The sequence below is a fragment of the Schistocerca cancellata genome, chromosome 8 (genome assembly GCF_023864275.1).
Source record: "Schistocerca cancellata isolate TAMUIC-IGC-003103 chromosome 8, iqSchCanc2.1, whole genome shotgun sequence".
Lineage (NCBI taxonomy): Eukaryota > Metazoa > Arthropoda > Insecta > Orthoptera > Acrididae > Schistocerca > Schistocerca cancellata.
Window position 1 is genome coordinate 310,368,863 of NC_064633.1, and position 18,445 is coordinate 310,387,307.

General features: G+C 41.5%; 1 long non-coding RNA gene across 1 annotated transcript in view; it reads left to right on the forward strand.

The window, feature by feature from the left end:
- The window catches only part of LOC126095221 (uncharacterized), a 533,916-nt gene that overhangs the window by 249,525 nt on the left and 265,946 nt on the right, over nucleotides 1–18,445 (forward strand). The window contains exon 2 of the long non-coding RNA XR_007521931.1: nucleotides 12,043–12,077. This is a non-coding gene — a long non-coding RNA (uncharacterized LOC126095221). The remainder of the gene's footprint in view (nucleotides 1–12,042; nucleotides 12,078–18,445) is intronic.

The following is an 18,445-nucleotide window of genomic DNA, read 5'->3' on the forward strand; positions in this document are numbered from 1 at the left end:
CACAAACGTAAATATTTTTACCAAAATTTACTTTAGAGGTTAACATGTAACAAAAATATTACAAAAGGTAAATGAACAAATAAACCCACTGACAGTAGCACAAAAAGTGCTAAAATGTGCCTTGGTGAAAACAAAAATTCACAGATACCTTGCATAAGGCGGAGTTTCTCTCCAATTTTCTTAGCAAGTACGGAAATAAGAAGAACTGTAACATTCACAAGATAATTTTCTCTTTATATTCATTGTGGTTTTCATTTGTGGGATTATTTTTCTTCGTTTAATTGCTGTTTCCATCCCTTGTGTCCAAATCCTTACTCCTCAACGTTTCCTGTATTTTCTTCTCTTCCTCACAACCTCATTAGCTGCGTGTGACACGGCTGTTTTTTCCATATTCTTCAAAGTCTTAACTCTTTCCAGATTTCCTAGCGTTTTTTGTCTTCGGAGTTTAGTAGAGATCTCACGGTGCTCACTTCTAAAAGATATATATCTATAAAACTTGTTCTTCCTTTTGATCCCTAATTAGTTTTCTTCAGATTACTCCATTTTGCAGACATGTCAATTATTGATACCAATAAGAATTGTCGTTACTCAGCATCCACTTCTCGATAACCTTTGTAATTTGTAACATGTCCAGCAAATCTGTCTTTCTTCCTAAAGAAATTATTGGTAAATTTTAAATAGTTAAAGGTAGCAAAATCTCAAAGTATTTTGCCGTTTTCATTACATATGTTTTCCTCAAATGTGCCTACTATTTCTGGAATTGATATATTTCCTACTCTAGCATTGAGATCTCCCATGAGAAATATGTGCTTTTTATTGTATCAGTTTAATATCGTTTATATTTGTTTGTGAAAGGCCTTGGACTCTTCAGCTTTTACCATCTTCTAGGGCATGTCTTAGGATTTCTCTTGGACTTCCTACTAGTACAGTGCGTTCATTTACATATTTATAGTCCAGTAGTTTTCTTCTCATTTTCTCCCAGTGTAGATGGTAACAACTTTACTTGCTCTTTGTTCTTGTCATCTAAATATTTAGTTTCAGGTGTTTCTGTTCCGTTCCTGTAATTGCCGCAAAATCTTTTTCTTTTTCGTTCAAATGTTTAGCTAATTCGACTTCCTTAATAGCAGTTCTCCTAACGTTCCAGGTGGCAGTTTTCCGGTTGAGTGTTGCAGTTACGTTTATTGAGTCCATGGATAAGATACTGGCCCATCTCAGGTAAAACTTGTGATGTGGCTGTCATATATGAGCTTTACCAGCCACAGCTCGTAACTCACTTAGGTATGTCTGTCCATTTTTGTTAAATTTAATCTGCTGTGCTATTGAGGAATTTGTGAATGGGCAACAAGTAACCATACATACGAAAATAAAGCCAAAAACAATGTAGACGTAGCCTGTGTACTGACTTTTTGTACTTCATTCATGTGGAAATTGTACCAGGGACCTGCGTGACATGGAACTGAAAGAAGAAAAAGAAACAAAATTTACAACGATAAATTCTCTTTTCATGGCTTACGCATAACTTGAAAATACAATTGAAATAAACAGAATGCGATATTTGCGTAACTTGGTGAAAATCGGCTAGGAGAGAAAAATAGTGTGCTTTCCGGATCGTCACGTAGACACGCGTAGCAAACACGGGTGACGAGGGGAGTGAGGGGGGATGATGGGGGGATTGGGGGGGGGGGGGGGGTGAGCACGCGGTTTCGGCGGTCTGACTGCAAACACAGCCGTAATCAGCGCTGCTTCCGCACTGTGGATTGCCCGCTTACGGCTTAATTTACCGTACGGGCGGAAGCGAGGATTAGGGATGGGGCAATTGAGTGGTACAGACGAAATCAACTGGCCTGCTCCCTCTCTGTACACGGTGTCCGCTCCCTGCCCCCCTCTTCCTCCTCCCCCACTCACCCCTTTACGACATACAATGTGGCGGTCGCACGAACGTGAATGCAACACATTAGGGACCGTGTGATCGTCTCGCCAGCTTAGGTCGTACAACGTGACCTGAATGGGCACTAACATTCGGTGGCAACGGTTCTCACAACGAGATGTTCGGTCTTGTCGCGGCAGTACATCTTACCTGCATCCTCGGAGTTGATCGTCCACACGTCTACACGACAATAGCAGAATACTGGTTAGTGCCAACCGCCAAAAGACATCGCACTACAATTTTTGGTCCTGTTACTGGCATATCAGCTGAGTTGAAAGAAGCTGCTCTTTCTAGTTTGATTGAGAGCTAATGACTATCGAACCACATATCGAAAAAAAAGGAAGAAGGATTTAATTGCGGAAGGTTGTGGAATGAAATTTGTCTTGTCCTTTCCAATAGAGCCACACCGCCATATGCTTTTGGACAGGCACGGGCAACCTTTGGTAATCCACGGACCTGACTGATATATTTAATTAACCGCGGGGGCCGCCTCGTAACGTGACGCGACAGCAGCTCTCGTACTATCTAAAGTCAAAACTGTAGCATTCCTGACTTACTGTTTAGGGGGTAAGGTACTGACACCCCTTTCCCGACGCTCCACGCCAATAAATTATGCCCCAAAACACCTGTTTTCGAGACTACATTCATTTTTTGTTCACTCCAGTCGTCAGATGTTTACATTTATTTACACGCCGTGCACGGTGCTCTCGGTCGTTAAGTGAAGGCCGTCGGTCACTGCGATGTCCGTGCTGAGAGATAATGCCTGAAATTAGATTAGATATTCTCGGCATACTCTTGACACTGTGGATTTCGGAATACTGAATTCCTTAATGATTTCCGAAATGGAGTGTACCATGCGAATCGCTCGAATTACCATTCCACGTTCAGAGTCTGTTAATTCCCGTCATATCGGGAACGTTTTCGCACACATCATTTTAGTGCAAATGACAGCACCGGCAACGCGATGTCTATTTATACCTCGTATACACGATATTACCGCCATCTGTATATGTACATATTGCTAATCCATCACATTTGTCACCTCAGTGTAGAGAAATCAGGTATGACGAAACGCAACTTGCGGTTTCCTCATAAGATAACCTGAAAACCATGGATCAAGGCAATCAGGTGGACACATTATTTTACGGACTTCTGAAAAGCATGTCAGTCACTGCCACATCAACCCTTATTTATTGACAAAAATGTGTTCGTATGGGGGGAGGTATAAAAAAATATTGTGACTGTATTGAGAGGAGGTAATAAGTGCTCTTGGATGGAAAGTAATCGCTAGAATTAGAACGAAATTCAGATGGGGATGCGTATCGGAACTTTCGCAGAAATGACCCTTGTTGATGAACAGGAGAACTGCCCATCACAGAAAATGCATAAGCTAAATCGCCCTGACGAACTTTCGAGTGTGGAGCTCTGCCGATGGTTTTTGAGTGAAGTGCGTCTTCTTTCGTTTCTTCATTATGCATCCGAAATGCCCATCGGTAAGTCTACTTTGAAGATCCTGGCACAGTCTCAAGGTCGGTGTTTGGTGCGCAATGTGTGGTGCCCCCATAGTAATACGTTTCCTTCATCAAACTGTTGGTGCCAACTGGTATCTCGGGAGATTGCTTAATCTATATCTGTGTCGACTCACAGAAAATGGACGAGCGTATGGAGAAACAGCAAAGGCACACAGAGCCTCGACAACTTCGTCACGCGTGAGGGAGGTATTCAGTAAGGAGAGGACTATCACCAGAGGCAGTGCCATCTCTTGGTCACCTGGATCGCCTGATCTCTGTCCCTGCGATTTCATTTGTCAGGGCAAATTTTAGGGTCAGGTGAGCTCAAATGATCCTCACACACTGCAAGAGATACAGCAGGGCAGTGCAAACTCTGTTCCTGTTACCCCTCAGACACAGCTGCTGCCCACGTCTAATAGTTCGATACAATCGAGCTTAGAGCTGAATCGACGTCAGTGGTGGCGATTTCAGTCATCTTGTATGATTTTAATTAACAAGGCTCAATCACGCATCAGTGTTACAGTAAATAATTTCCAGGCCCCTTTAATTACGTCACTGGTGGCGATTTCAGTCATCTTGTATGATTTTAATTAACAAGGCTCAATCACGCATCAGACATGTCCGAAAGAACAGATGCCATCTTCATATGATTAAGGCTAACCGGCTGATGTTCTCCTTCAGTGCGAATGCACACGAATTGCCTGAGATCTTACTAGACTCGGTAGATTGTCTGCCGCGAGTAATGAGTATAAGGGCAAGGGCACTACGAATGTAGTGTGTGATCAATAATTTGAGAATGTGGGTCTCACGGGGAGCGTGCCGGCGATAAGCCCCTGCAGTCGCACTATCCTGTGGGGAATGCCACCAACATATATGAAGGATGCCAGCAGATGGTGGCCCACATCAACAGAACGGCGCCGGAAAGCATCACAGTGAAAGTAATCACCGCCCCAGACTCCAACCCATTTCCAAGGCCCAAGCGACTGGTGACTCTCTGGATCCTCACCATGACGGCACACGCCATCGTAGCGAGGAGGCAGACCGACCATCTGGCCTTCCTGGTGGACCTATGGGAGGAAAACAAGACGGCCCAGCAGCACAGACGTTACCGCGAGAACTTCAAAAATTTCCTGTAGATTGCACTGCAGACAGCAGCCAGCAGAGTCCTCCCCGGCCTGTGACCCTCAGCACCGCCACCAGCCACCTCACCACACTCGCCACAAGAAGAAAGTGTGAAGTGAAAGTGAATAGTGCACGATAAAAGAGAAAGTGTTTCTCCTCTCACTGCAAATAGTCAAAAATAGTTTCTAAAGTGTTTCTTCTCAGTGAAATCAGTGTTACAAAGTGCGTCCCACTAAACCTCTATCATGCTCACATCCAGATCCGAGTCAAAAGTACGTCCAATAGAACTACCAGTGCTTATAAACGCGTGTTTGTAAAAAAAAAAAAAAAAAAAAGACAACAGATATTTCGGCTATGCGGTGTTGCATGGCATCTAGATATACTTCATTATTTGTACTATATTGTTCAGGATACAAGCATTACTTAGTGAAAAGCTCCAACTACTCATAAAAAATGAAGGTTTCCTTTACTACGTGCTTTATAAAATGTATACTCTCCTCCCTGTTTCTCTTATATAATAAGCCATTATTTTTGCTTCTTCTTCAATTTACCTTTGACTTGTAGTATATGTAAAATTTTCTCCTACTTTTGCTCCATCTGTCATGCTGAATAAAATACAATGGGCCTTGGAATTGCTTCAATAACAACTAGCCACTGCAAATAATTAGCCTACGTGAAACACGACAGAAATGGTTGTTGGGTCATATTTCTGGGTGAAGCCAATATTTGTCGTCTCCCTCAGTACAAGATGCTTCAGTGTAGAGCTGCTTATCGAACAGAATCATTGTACTTCGCTGCATTATAGGGCCATAGAATGACTGTTAGGAAAAAAAATAGCCACTATCCAGTGAAATGAAGCTTTGTCGAGCATGTAGCTGTTGGGTTGGTCTCCTCTCTAATCCATCTTAAATGGATTGTGGTTGTGTAAGGGGACATCAGATTGCCTACACTGAAAGTGTGATAACTGGCCCTCTTTTCTGGCATGAATTAATTACTCACACCCAAAATAATGACTTAGCTATTCAGTGCCTACCAGTGAGATCCCCTGCTATACCTGCAGGACAGGACAGACAGTTTAATTTGTGGAAAGGGGCAAAAATGAGAGAAAACCAGAGAAGAAGTGGAGAATGTAGGACATACATAAATGACCTTGTGGATAACATCGGGAGTTCACTGAGGCTTTTTGTGGATGATGCTGTAGTATATCGAGAGGTTGTAACAATGGAAAATTGTACTGAAATGCAGGAGGATCTGCAACGAATTGACGCAAGGTGCTGGGAATGGCAATTGAATCTCAATGTAGACAAGTGTAATGTGCTGCGAATACATAAAAAGAACGATTCTTTATCATTTAGCCACAATATAGCAGGTCAGCAGCTGGAAGCAGTTAATTCCACAAATAATCTGGGAGTTGGCATTAGGAGTTATTTAAAATCGAATGATCATATAAAGTTGATCGTCGGTAAAGCAGATGCCAGACTGAGATTCATTGAAATAATCCTAAGGAAACGCAATCCGGAAACAAAGGAAGTTGTTTACAGTACACTTGTTCGCCCACTGCTTGAATATTGCTCACCAGTGTGAGATCCGTACCAGATAGGGTTGATAGAAGAGGTGGAGAAGATCCTCGTATATCTCGCGAAGAGACTATTAGGATAAAATCAGAGAGATTAGAGCCCACACAGATGTATACCGACAATGTTTTTTTTCCACGAACAATACGAGACTGGAATAGAAGGGAGCACCGATAGAGGTACTCAAAGTACACTCCGCCACACACCGTCAGGTGGCTTGCGGAGTATGGATGTAGATGCAGATGTAGTTTTTCTTGGAGGTCGATAATTATCAGGAATTATTTTGGGACTGCAGGTTCGACGCTGATACCCACAAATATTACACGTACCTGAACAGCCGGTGAGCAGTGAGTACTGTGGAGTAATAGTGTCGCTACGCTACACCTTAATGTCTGCCGGATCTAACTGCTGTAGTGTTTGTTATCAGCTGCCAGAAAGGCTGACCTACTGGCTGGGACCATGCCTTGGCTACAACTGCTATATTACGGTCTATTGTAGATGGTACTTAGTGCACCTATATGTTACAGTCGCGAATGGTTTTGCGGGAGGAACAATTGTTGGTAAGCCTCAGGGTCAGCTCAAATGTAATTTTACGTTTAACGTCTATTAGCTTCACTGTGGTGGTCAGTCTGGGCACGGAATGCTTCTCTAGTAGGGAACAGCCCCGAGGTAAGTGTGAATACTGTTACTGGTGTGACAGTACTTAGTAATGACTCAGCATCAGTCGTACTGATATGGAAGACACGTTTTTAGGCTGGAAGGTTATGCTACGAATACATCTGACTTCGTCTTCGGAACATTGTTATGCGGCGACAGGCCGACTTGTTTTCTTCAGAGCAGTGTGTTGTCGATTCACCGAATGTGCGAACTGCTGGTTCCGGGCTCTCTATTTTAACCCTTCTCCCCAAACTCTCTCACCCTCTCCCAGTCTGCCTTGCGTGCTTTTGTGTGTGTGTGTGTGTCTGTGTGTGTGTGTGTGTGTTTTGCCGCTGGCTCTGCGGTACGTTAAGCGAGGAAAAGAAAGAGGGGCGAAGTTGGAGGGTGTCGACAGTAAGGGAGAGGAAAAGTATGATGGCAGCGGGGGCGCCGCGCCTCTTGTTTACACGCCGGCTATGGCGCAAACAAGCCACTGCTCTGACTATCAACTCGACTCCCGCATCCCCATCGATTAGCTCACGCACCACCTGATCTACAGCAGGCCCTCGCCTCTTCTGCTGCCGTAGTACGGTGAAGGTTATTTAATTAATCTCGTAACAGCAAGAACCACGCCACTGTATCCAACAAAGACCTAGAGGAAGTACTTCGCGCTTGCCTTTCTCCAGCCAGTAGATGAATAGCGACAGACCCAAATGCAGCATGAATTTTTCTCTGTTTTTTCGGGCTCATCAGTTTTCAGGCTGATGTGATGCAGCCCAGTACGGCTTCATCTCCTGTGTCAACATCTCAGAGTAGCACATACGTCCCATATCCTGAGTTATTTCTTGGATGCATTTAGTTATCTGCCTTCCCCTACAAACTTCACCTTTTTCGTCTCCTACCAGCAAGTGTCACCACTAAATATTTTATACAAGTATTTGTCTGGATTGAGGCCGTTTATGGAAGTGAAACACGGTCGATAATCATTAGAGAGAAGAAATGGACAGAAGCTGTTGAAACGTGGTGCTGGAGATGAATGCTGAACATTAAATGGGTGGATAGAATAACGAATAAAGGAGTAATGAATAGAACTGGGCAGAAGAGAAAGTTGTAATAACTTGTCTAACAAGGGGCTCAATTTATAGCTATTCCTTGATGTCCTAACACACGTCCTATCAATTCTTCTGTTCATTATTTTCCACTTATTCTCATTTACGGATTCTTCTGTCACTTCTTAAGGTAAGATAAGGTTGAATATGAAGTAAACTTTTTTTGGTCCTAATGATTTTTGTTTATTTTTAGTTAGTTTTCGGCTTATTGGACCGTCTTCAGGAAACAACCCACTTCCGTCCGCAAGGAACACTAATTCTTAGATAACCAAACATTATAAACAAAGATACAGTCGACTTACACCGAATATCGTGCACCAAATTTGCTTTTAACGTTGGAAACTAAACTTTACGCAATAGACAATATCAAATACAACAAACAATTAAAATACACAATATTACACTACCCACTTCTAAGCTTTGCATGATGCAACAATCAGCCGCATATTCACACAATGACACATCCTGCTACACAGAATTAAATCGCAATATAATTTCATATTACTTAAGTTACTTACCTCACAAGCTTCAGCGTTTCTGTAATATACATCGTAATACTTTGATATCATGTTTTTTAATCGTATGCTGTGTGTATTCTGTCTATTGAATAAATCATAATTTATAATGTTAAACACGTTTGTTACACAACGTTAAGTGCCTAGTGCTCAGTTAGACAGTTCTCAACCAATGTCACCACCGCACAAACTTTAGCATTAAAACCATATACCTGTGATACTGTCATATTCTGCAGTTTAATTATTTACTGCGTATAATATTGTTCATTGCGCAAAAGTGCAATATACAACGTTGAAAACAAGTTAGTTTGCACAACATTCCGTGCAAGGGGATTGTACCTTTGTTTATAATGTTTGGTTACCTAAGGACTAATGTTCCTTGCAGACGATGGTCAGCCGTTTACTGCAGATGGCCCAATAAGCCGAAAAGTGGTTAGAAATAAACCAAAATCAGTAGAGCGAGAGCAGTTTACTTCTCATACAACCTTAAATTCCACATATTCACGTCTTCATCTTTTTTTTCGAGTACCTCCTCATTTCTTATCGTATCAGTACATCTAATTCTCAGCATCGCTCTATAATACCATGCATCAAACCTGTCCACTCTCATCTATCCAGGTTTTTCCATCCATAATTTGCTTCCATCCAATTCTGTGCTCCAAACGTAAATTTTCAAGTCTTCCTAAAATTCATGATTATGATTGATACTAGAACACTTTTTTTTTTTAGCGAGAAATGCATTGTTTTCTTGTGCTAGTCCGCTTCTCGTACTGACATCGTCTTATGACGACGTCTTATGACGAGTGTGTTAGCTTGTTTTAAAGTTGGCAGAATTCCTTCACTTCGTGGTCACCAGTTTTTAAATTTATCGTTAATGTCATTTCTGCTACTCCCTATTACTTTTTCCAGTATCCTGGTAGCGAAGCTGTACAGCGATTGAACACACCGTGTAGCTAACTTAGAAACTTCAGAAATGAAACAAAATAGTGTAAGCTATTTGAAATGCACAGTACCTTATTTACAAAACTGGGTTCCTCTCGATGATGGAACTGCAAAGTTACCGTCACACTCATAGAACAAGTTCTTCGGCTTTGGGGATGTAACTTCTTAATTGCTCATCGAGTCAGATTCAACACTGAATTTAGAGTGATATTTTAACCACAACGAGATTCTTATGCGGTCCTTATCATAAAAATCATGAAATTCAGAAATGCTTGTTTCTTGTTCTGTAACCTGGTTACTGCAACGACGTTCAAAGGGAAACATGTGCTGCGGTGTCAGCTATTGTTCAGAAGTGCCCACGTATTAAGAAATTCAAAGGACGTTCTTGTATTTAACGAATGAATGGCGTTGTTTTAGAGAGCACAAAGTATTGCTTAACGTTAAACAGCACCCCTGATGTCATTTCCTCTTATAAGGGGCTTGTAAATGAAAACGAGACGGATGGAAGAAAATGTAGGTAAACTGTTTTTTAGTTCAAAAATAATCATCGCCGCACGGGGTAGCCGCGCGGTCTCTGGCGCCTTGCCACGGTTCGTGCGGTTCCCCTCGTCGGAGGTTCCAGTCCTCCCTCGGGCATGGCTGTGAGGGACCGATGACCTCAGCAGTTTTGTCCCATAAGAACTTTCCAGCACCACCAAAAGTAACGATCATTACTGTTAATACAGTTATCGTACTACGAAACAAGTCGCTCAGTGCTTTCGTAGAAAAATTTTTAGTATATATATTTAATATGTGCTGGAAAAGTAGAGCTATTCCAGAAGCATGGTCATAAGCAAAGGTAATATCAGTGTTCAAAAAAAAAGACCGAAGCAACTACCAGAATCAGCTTACTGGACACCGCATACAAAGTTTGTGCAAGAATAGTGAAAAATAAAGTAAAATTTATAGGTGAGAGTTTATTACGCGAAGAACAAATGGGATTTCGAAGGGCCAGCTCGACAGCAGATACGTCACTTATAATTAAACAAATAATCGTAAAACAGAGAAACTATAATGGGTTAACACATTCACCGTTCATTTACTTTTATGACATTGTATAAGGATGACTGAAAGAACGTGTGGAGATTTATAAGGAAAAGAGGATACCTAAAATACCTTACAAACGTTTTCAAAAAGTCTGTACAAACACACGACCGTAATTTTAATGTCTATGGCCACAAACAAAAGAGTTCGACAAGATTGCAGCGTTTCACCCACACTTTTTAACGTTTATTTAGATGAGTGAATGCGGTAATTGAAGGAGATTTTTAACGGGGGAATTAAGACTAACGGAAATTTCCGCTTGAATTACCTTCTATGTGCAGACGACGAGAGACTGCTGGTGGAGAATGGCGGTGTACAAAAGTGACTACATTTAATAGGTAAGATTTGAGAAGAGTACCATCTGACGATTTCAGAAAGGAAGACAAAATCTGTGTCTTCTAAAGGAGAACATACTGTAGGGACAGAAATTGTGATTAACAACAAAACATGTCAAACATTTTAACTATTTAGGTTGTGACACCACATATGCATATGACGAGGCCATAGAACAGAAATTAGCAAAGTTTGGAAATATAAATGTGGAACAATAAAAATGTCAAAAAACGAGGAAAGAAATAAGACTGAAATTTTATAAGACAATAGCAGTTCCAACGCTTGTTTACTGAGGTGATTCGTGTGTTATAAGTGAACATCAAGAAAGTCGCCTACATGCAACATCAGAAAATGGATGCACAGTAGCCTACAGATTTCGAAATTCGGAAAATTAAGGAAGAACGGAATATATTTAACTTCCTCAATAAAATACAAGAAAATAGGAGAAACTGAAATGAACATCCCGAAAGACTGACTGGAGGAGTATTACCCCTCCACGTAAGAAGATTTAAGTCACTTGGGAGAAGTAGGCCAGGAAGACCGAGGAAGCGATGGGTGCAGAACAAGCCAAATAAAGAAAGAGGAATATATTTTTGAGACTGACATGAAGTAAGTAATCTAAAATATAATCAGCTTTTGGATATTTTCCATCTAAAGGGAGAGAATAAGGAACAGAATAAAAATGGAAAAGGTTTTGTTGCTTTCAGATGATAAGCTACGTAAATTAGGTACATCTAACCATTATATGGGATAAACATAAGAATCTGTCTTCTTTCCCAAAAAATATTGTAGACTTCTTTTTCAACTCAGTATGAATAATAGATGGATCAGCTGTTTAATATGTGTACGAGCCTTTGCTGTGTATCTGTAGTATCCAAATTAGCGTTAAATTATGAATTTTTTGTAAAGGTAGCTTTAAGCCGAAATTACATAAACCTATAAAAGATTTTATTAAATCACCAACAACTCTTCAGCAATATAACAGCAAAATACTGAAGACAGCACGGAAAGTACTGAAACATTTATGGTTAAAATAAAGTAAATGTGTTCTGCAAAAATTGGAAATTATCTCCAACTTTATCTAGAGACAATTAGTTGAAATGTGTGATAATCACTAATATATTATCGTTACTACTCGGAAAAGTTTAAATGCAGATGCGCTACCGACAGTATAAAAAATATTGATTGGTGTTATTACCGAATCATTTAATAAAACCTATTGCTGTAAACTCTCTTAACACGTAGCTTCTGTATTTTCAAATGTTAATGAGTGTTTTTCATTTGTTGCAGGTAGGAGAGAACAACGATTCCACTTTTCTACTTCAGTAAGTAAAAATAGAAACTACTTTCCCCTGTGAAAGACGTGTTTTACATTTCAGTAGCCTAGGTGCGATTACGAACGTTTCTAACAAGTTGAGAATTGGCGCCTGATCAGGATTCAAGTCTGAGGATAAGGAAAGAAACCAGTGCTCGTTACTCCAACACTGTTAGTGAAGTGGACTCCTACATTAACAGGAATTTCTCTTCAGATGTTTTCTTAGCTTTTCACAAAGGTACTCCATAAAAAATTAAAACTCGTACAATATGAGTATCTATGACAGTAACGCGTCATGCTTCGTAGTCTTCTAGTCGTCTACATCGAGTGCATTTCTTAATTTATATGGGTTTACAGTCTTTCTCGCCGGAAAAGAAAGAACTGTCGAGTATCTCCCCGGATGAACGATCCTAAGCGCTCCAATGTTTCGGCATCGGAACAAGTATCCATCACGAGATATTCTGACCAAGTGAGTTGCTGCCGCATTGTCCACTCCAGCTACAACGTCTGAGATGATGTCAATTCTTGGTTGTGAGCTCGCTGAGGTGAAGGTTGTAAGGTGCCTCTTACGTGAGGAAGACAGTTTTACTAGTTTTAATAAATTATTGTCTCTTTTTGATGTATTCACGATAGTTAGGAAGTGCCGTGGTCCGTAGCCGGCCATGAGTCGGAGAGCATTTCCCACGCTGGCTGGCTAGGTAACGAAGCGACCATATGTCGCATATATGTGGGGTGGGACTCGGCGCTAGACCGTAGCAAAAAGCGTTAGCCAGGGAAATATACAGTACATGACAGGAAGTACCGCCATCTTGGCGCCAAAGTCACAGATTTTGTTTATTTATATTTAATAATTAAAGTGATTTATGACAACATGAATACTAGGAGGAGTCTCTGGATGTTTAGAACTATTTATCATAATTTTGCCTCGTTAAAATTCACACCCGTTCATTAACAAATGCATATCTTAGTAAGTACGAACTTGATCGGAAATCCACGAACTGTGACGAAACTAGTAAGAGATACGGACTGCGCGCGAAAGTCGGCAGTCGGCGTTAAGAGCTCTTCCTGTCTTGTTCGACGGTAGCCATGTTCTCAGTTACGAGTAGTTTGTGACATGAGTGTTTCATTATTGATCTAACAGGAATGAAAGTGATATTACGGCATTCTGAATGTTAATTTCGAGTAAATAGATACCCCAAAGTTGACCGACAGCAATTTCAGACAATTGGCTTCCACCGACAGAGACATCCATTGCGCCAATGAAGAATCTGCACGGGACAACATTTACGAGAGCTGCACCGCGCTCAGGTAGGAGGAAATCCGACGACACGACCCACCAAGGCAGATCAAGGAAGGTCCGACTTACACTCGCAAATTCCGGGTGGAAATGCTGACCAGTCATACTGTACGTCACATATACCACCCTCTGCGGACTCGCGGCTAAGCCGAGTAATAACAGTATCAGTTTAGAAGCGAGGGGATCTTGCAAGGTCGTAACAATATCGGTATAAGTTGCCATATCTTGCTCAAATTTTCCCGTATCAACATGCGTTAGATTCACGTATTCACGCAGCGTCTCTGACGATACCGTCCCAGAATGAGGAAATTTGCGCTTTCTCGTTCCAATCATCAAGCAGAATATCCGAGACCTGTTTATTCCTCTGTACTGCCCTCGAGTACGATCTGAAACGTTGGGCAAAACTGTTTAGCCACGGGAATGCACAGGTTCAGTCAATGGTAAAGAAAGGAATACGCTACTCTTCGTTGTTATGAAATTGGATAATAACCGCTGGCGTTGCACGTGAGTGTATGCATATTAGGATTAACAAAGAGGGGTTATCAAATAATGTGTGTGCAGGAACTGGGTAGGATTTTCGAATCATGAACGTCACAATTAATTTATATGTGTGATTTCCTTTCTTTAAATGGTTCAAATGTCTCTGACCACTATGGGACTTAACTGCTGAGGTCATCAGTCCCCTAGAACTTAGAACTACTTAAACCTGACTAACCTAAGGACATAACACACATCCATGCCCGAGGCAGGATTCGAACCTGCCACCGTAGCAGTCGCGCGGTTCCGGACTGAGCGCCTAGAACCGCTAGACCACAGCGGCCGGCCACAGGCGCACAGGTTAGGGATCTGGGTTGGACTGAAAGTGTGCTCGGATAGATGAAGTGATTAAGGCGACCGCTCGCGATGACCTGGAAATCCGGTTTTGAGTACCGGTCCAGCAAAAATTTTCTCTTGTCACCACTGGATTTGTTTCATTGCCAGTTTGCAGGTTATGTTGGAATTTCTCTTTCGTCACCGTTAATTTATGTTTCTTTCTATAAGCTTCAGAACTTTTATGCTATCTTCGGCGTCTTTTTAATTCTCACTCGTAATGGTGTCACGGGTAAAATAATTATACGAGGTGCTTTCAGGTTCTAAGGCCTCCGATTTTTTTTTCTCCGGACTGGAAAGAGATAGAAACATGCGCATTGTTTTAAAATGAGGCCGCGTTCATTGTCAATACGTCCTAGAGATGGCAGCACCGTAAGGCAGATGGAATTTTACCGCCAGCGGTGAGAATGAGAACTCTTTTAAATACTTAAAATGGCGACGTTTTCCTTACTTGAACAGCGTGTAATCATTCGTTTTCTGACTTTGCGTGGTGTGAAACCAATTGAAATTCATCGACAGTTGAAGGAGACATGTGGTGATGGAGTTATGGATGTGTCGAAAGTGCGTTCGTGGGTGCGACAGTTTAATGAAGGCAGAACATCGTTTGACAACAAACCGAAACAACCTCGGGCTCGCACAAGCCGGTCTGACGACATGATCGAGAAAGTAGAGAGAATTGTTTTGGGGGATCGCCGAATGACTGTTGAACAGATCGCCTCCAGAGTTGGCATTTCTGTGGGTTCTGCGCACACAATCGTGCATGACGACCTGAAAATGCGAAAAGTGTCATCCAGGTGGGTGCCGCGAATGCTGACGGACGACCACATGGCTGCCCGTGTGGCATGTTGCCAAGCAATGTTGACGCGCAACGACAGCAAGAATGGGACTTTCTTTTCATCGGTTGTGACAATGGATGAGACGTGGATGCCATTTTTCAATCCAGAAACAAAGCGCCAGTCAGCTCAATGGAAGCACACAGATTCACCGCCACGAAAAAAATTTCGGGTAACCGCCAGTGCTGAAAAAATGATGGTGTCCATGTTCTGGGACAGCGAGGGCGTAATCCTTAGCCATTGCGTTCCAAAGGGCACTACGGTAACAGGTGCATCCTGCGAAAATGTTTTGAAGAACAAATTCCATCTTGCACTGCAACAAAAACGTCCGGGAAGGGCTGTGCGTGTGCTGTTTCACCAAGACAACGCACCCGCACATCGAGCTAACGTTACGCAACAGTTTCTTCGTGATAACAACTTTGAAGTGATTCCTCATGCTCCGTACTCACCTGACCTGGCTCCTAGTGACTTTTGGCTTTTTCCAACAATGAAAGACACTCTCCGTGGCCGCACATTCACCAGCTGTGCTGCTATTGCCTCAGCGATTTTCCAGTGGTCAAAACAGACTCCTAAACAAGCCTTCGCCGCTGCGTCAGTGTTGTGAAAAATGTGTACGTCTGCAGGGCGATTACGTCGAGAAGTAACGCCAGTTTCATCGATTTCGGGTGAGTAGTTAATTAGAAAAAAATCGGAGGCCTTAGAACTTGAATGCACCTCGTATTTAATTACGTTTCGCATAACTCAAAAATTCTCCCCAGTTTTTCTATGCAAGGGTGGAAATGAACATGAGCTACTGTTGGTGTTTCTTCCATTTAAGGAGCTCTCCTAGTCAGTCCTGTGCAGACCTCTTCATCCCTGCGTGATTCCTGTAACCTGCATCCATTTCAACCCGCATCCATCAGGGTTTAGAAGAACCCGGATTTTTTTTTAAGCAACTCAGTGGGTTAAATTAGGTTTCATGGGTTTTATTTCGTCATTTGGAATTTTTTTTTCGTATTGACAATTAAATAGTTCTGAAGCATGTACGTTCCATCTGAAAAACAAACAAGCTAACACGGCGCTCAGAGTGAAACGTAACGGAAACACTCTTTGCCATAACAAGTTCTCTAAGTACCTTGATGTTACCCTTGACAGCACCCTTTCATAGAAAAAAATCTTGAAAATACCACTGCCAAGATAAACACTCGTAACAGTATTATTCATAAATTGTGCGGAATGACATGGGGAGCTTTAACGGATGCCTTGCGCACATCATCCACTGCGCTGGTCTTCTCAGCAGCCGAGTACCGTGTTACGGTGTGGCTGAACAGCCGGCAAATCAACTTGATCGACGTCCAGTTGAACCACACTACTCGGTTAATAACTGGGACAATCCGACCAACATCCATTTATTGCCTTCTTCTGATGAGGAAGCTATCTATCCTCTCGCATTCTGTAGAAGCGAGGCCTTGCCTACGGAATACCGCAAGCTACAGAACATGGAATTACCCATACAGGGAGACACGAACAAGTCTACGACGACATACATTCCGTTCAAGAAACCCAGCGTTACGGCAAGCAGAACAACTAGATGCCAGTAGTATCAAGGTGAGAGACATGAGGGATCAGAAGTATCAATCCTGAAGAGCGTGAGTGGTCCCGGAAGTATAACTGTGATACTGCTAGCACAGAACTCGACAGGAAACTATGGGTGAAATTGAACAAAGTTCGCACTGGGTATGATCGATGCGCAGACTCACTTTACAAATAGGATGCTACAGTCTCCGGCTTGTTACTGGGGTTCGAACCAAATACAGTCGAGACGAGTGCTCCTTGCGTTCGTATCAGGGGAGATTGAGCAACCTCTTGACAGCTGACGATAAAACTCTTATATGGATCAGGGACTTAGATATTAACATTTAATTAGTTTTACATGTGTTTTTGTCTTTCTGTACTCTTGTTATATACATATACTAACGTTATATTCCCGCGTGTTTTACACTGCCCGTGATCCATACGAATAAATAAATTAAATAGTTAAATTTAAATTCTTATAATTAATTTATTCAAAACACTAACCCATTCTTACAACTACTTTAGTAGTGAAAAAACTTAATAATTAAACACGCAAGAATTGGTAAATTAGTTTTTCCTATGTTGGCAGCCAGAGCCATGCATTATCTACTACGTAGTTGGTTAAAGGAAAAGAATAGTATCATACCGCAGTTCCCAATTCTACTAGATGCAAGTCCCAACATGACTGTCTACGCATATTTATTGATAATTATTCTAAATATGCAGAAGTTGTAAAAAGAACACTCTGAAGAAGTCCCTGCTTGTAATTTAGAAAGGTGCCACTCATCTTCTCCGACAGTTGTCTCAAGTTTGTAAAGCTTTTATTCAAACAGAAAGCACAAATGTTGCACAAGCTGTCAAATTATGGATCGATGGTTTAGAAGTTCGTGAAATGGAAAAGTATAATGAAATGGAAAAGTATAACAATATAATAAAAAAAGGAGAACAGGTTCAGAGATGCGTCCACAGTGGATTGCAAGTGTTATGTCTTTTAGGACATTCGATTCTGATTACACTCCTGCCACTACGTTGTCTGATTCAACTGTAACAGTTCCATCCAAATAAATTATGGAAAATAATGGAGCTGAAAGCAGTAAAAAAAGGAGGAAACTTACCAACAGGATTTATTACTTTTCAGAAAAAATCTCTTTCCTTTCCCTGCCAGCAATGCATCCATTGATAGAATCTCCTCCACGTACGAGACTGTTTGATTAAAACTAAGAAATAATTTAGGAAAGAACAGGAAAGAGAACTTAACAGAGATCTATACATTTCTACATGTTTACAAAATGGAATAAATTATACCTGAAAGGCATTATGATTCCACCTAAAGGTTTTGTTCTGAAAGAGTAAATGTAATTAATTTAACTGAGTTTGTTCTATTGGAAGAAAAGTTAAAGTACAATATTAATAAAATAAAAATAAACTGCCGTCATTAAATATGATGGCTCTTTCCGATCTGTATAAGGCTAACTAAGTAACATTTTGTGCTTTAGTTAGTTCTTCATAATTAAATTTTGTTGGATTTTGGTGAGACTTTTGGTGAGTTTCTTAATTTTTTATACACATGATTTTTTCGGATTGGGTTAAATAACAACATTCCTGCTTACTACAGACAAGCCATGGTCTCCTCCTGCCGTGTTTATCCGCCCACCCCCACTTCCCTCCACAGCAAAATTACTATTGTTTGATTCCTCAGAATCGGCTGTGCCGTAGCGATTCTTCTGTCCGAGGTGAACTACACGTGGCATCCTGTCGCTGCACGGGTGTTCGTTTAAATTAGGTTTAAACGTTCGATGAACGATGTACAGCAAATCATTGCCT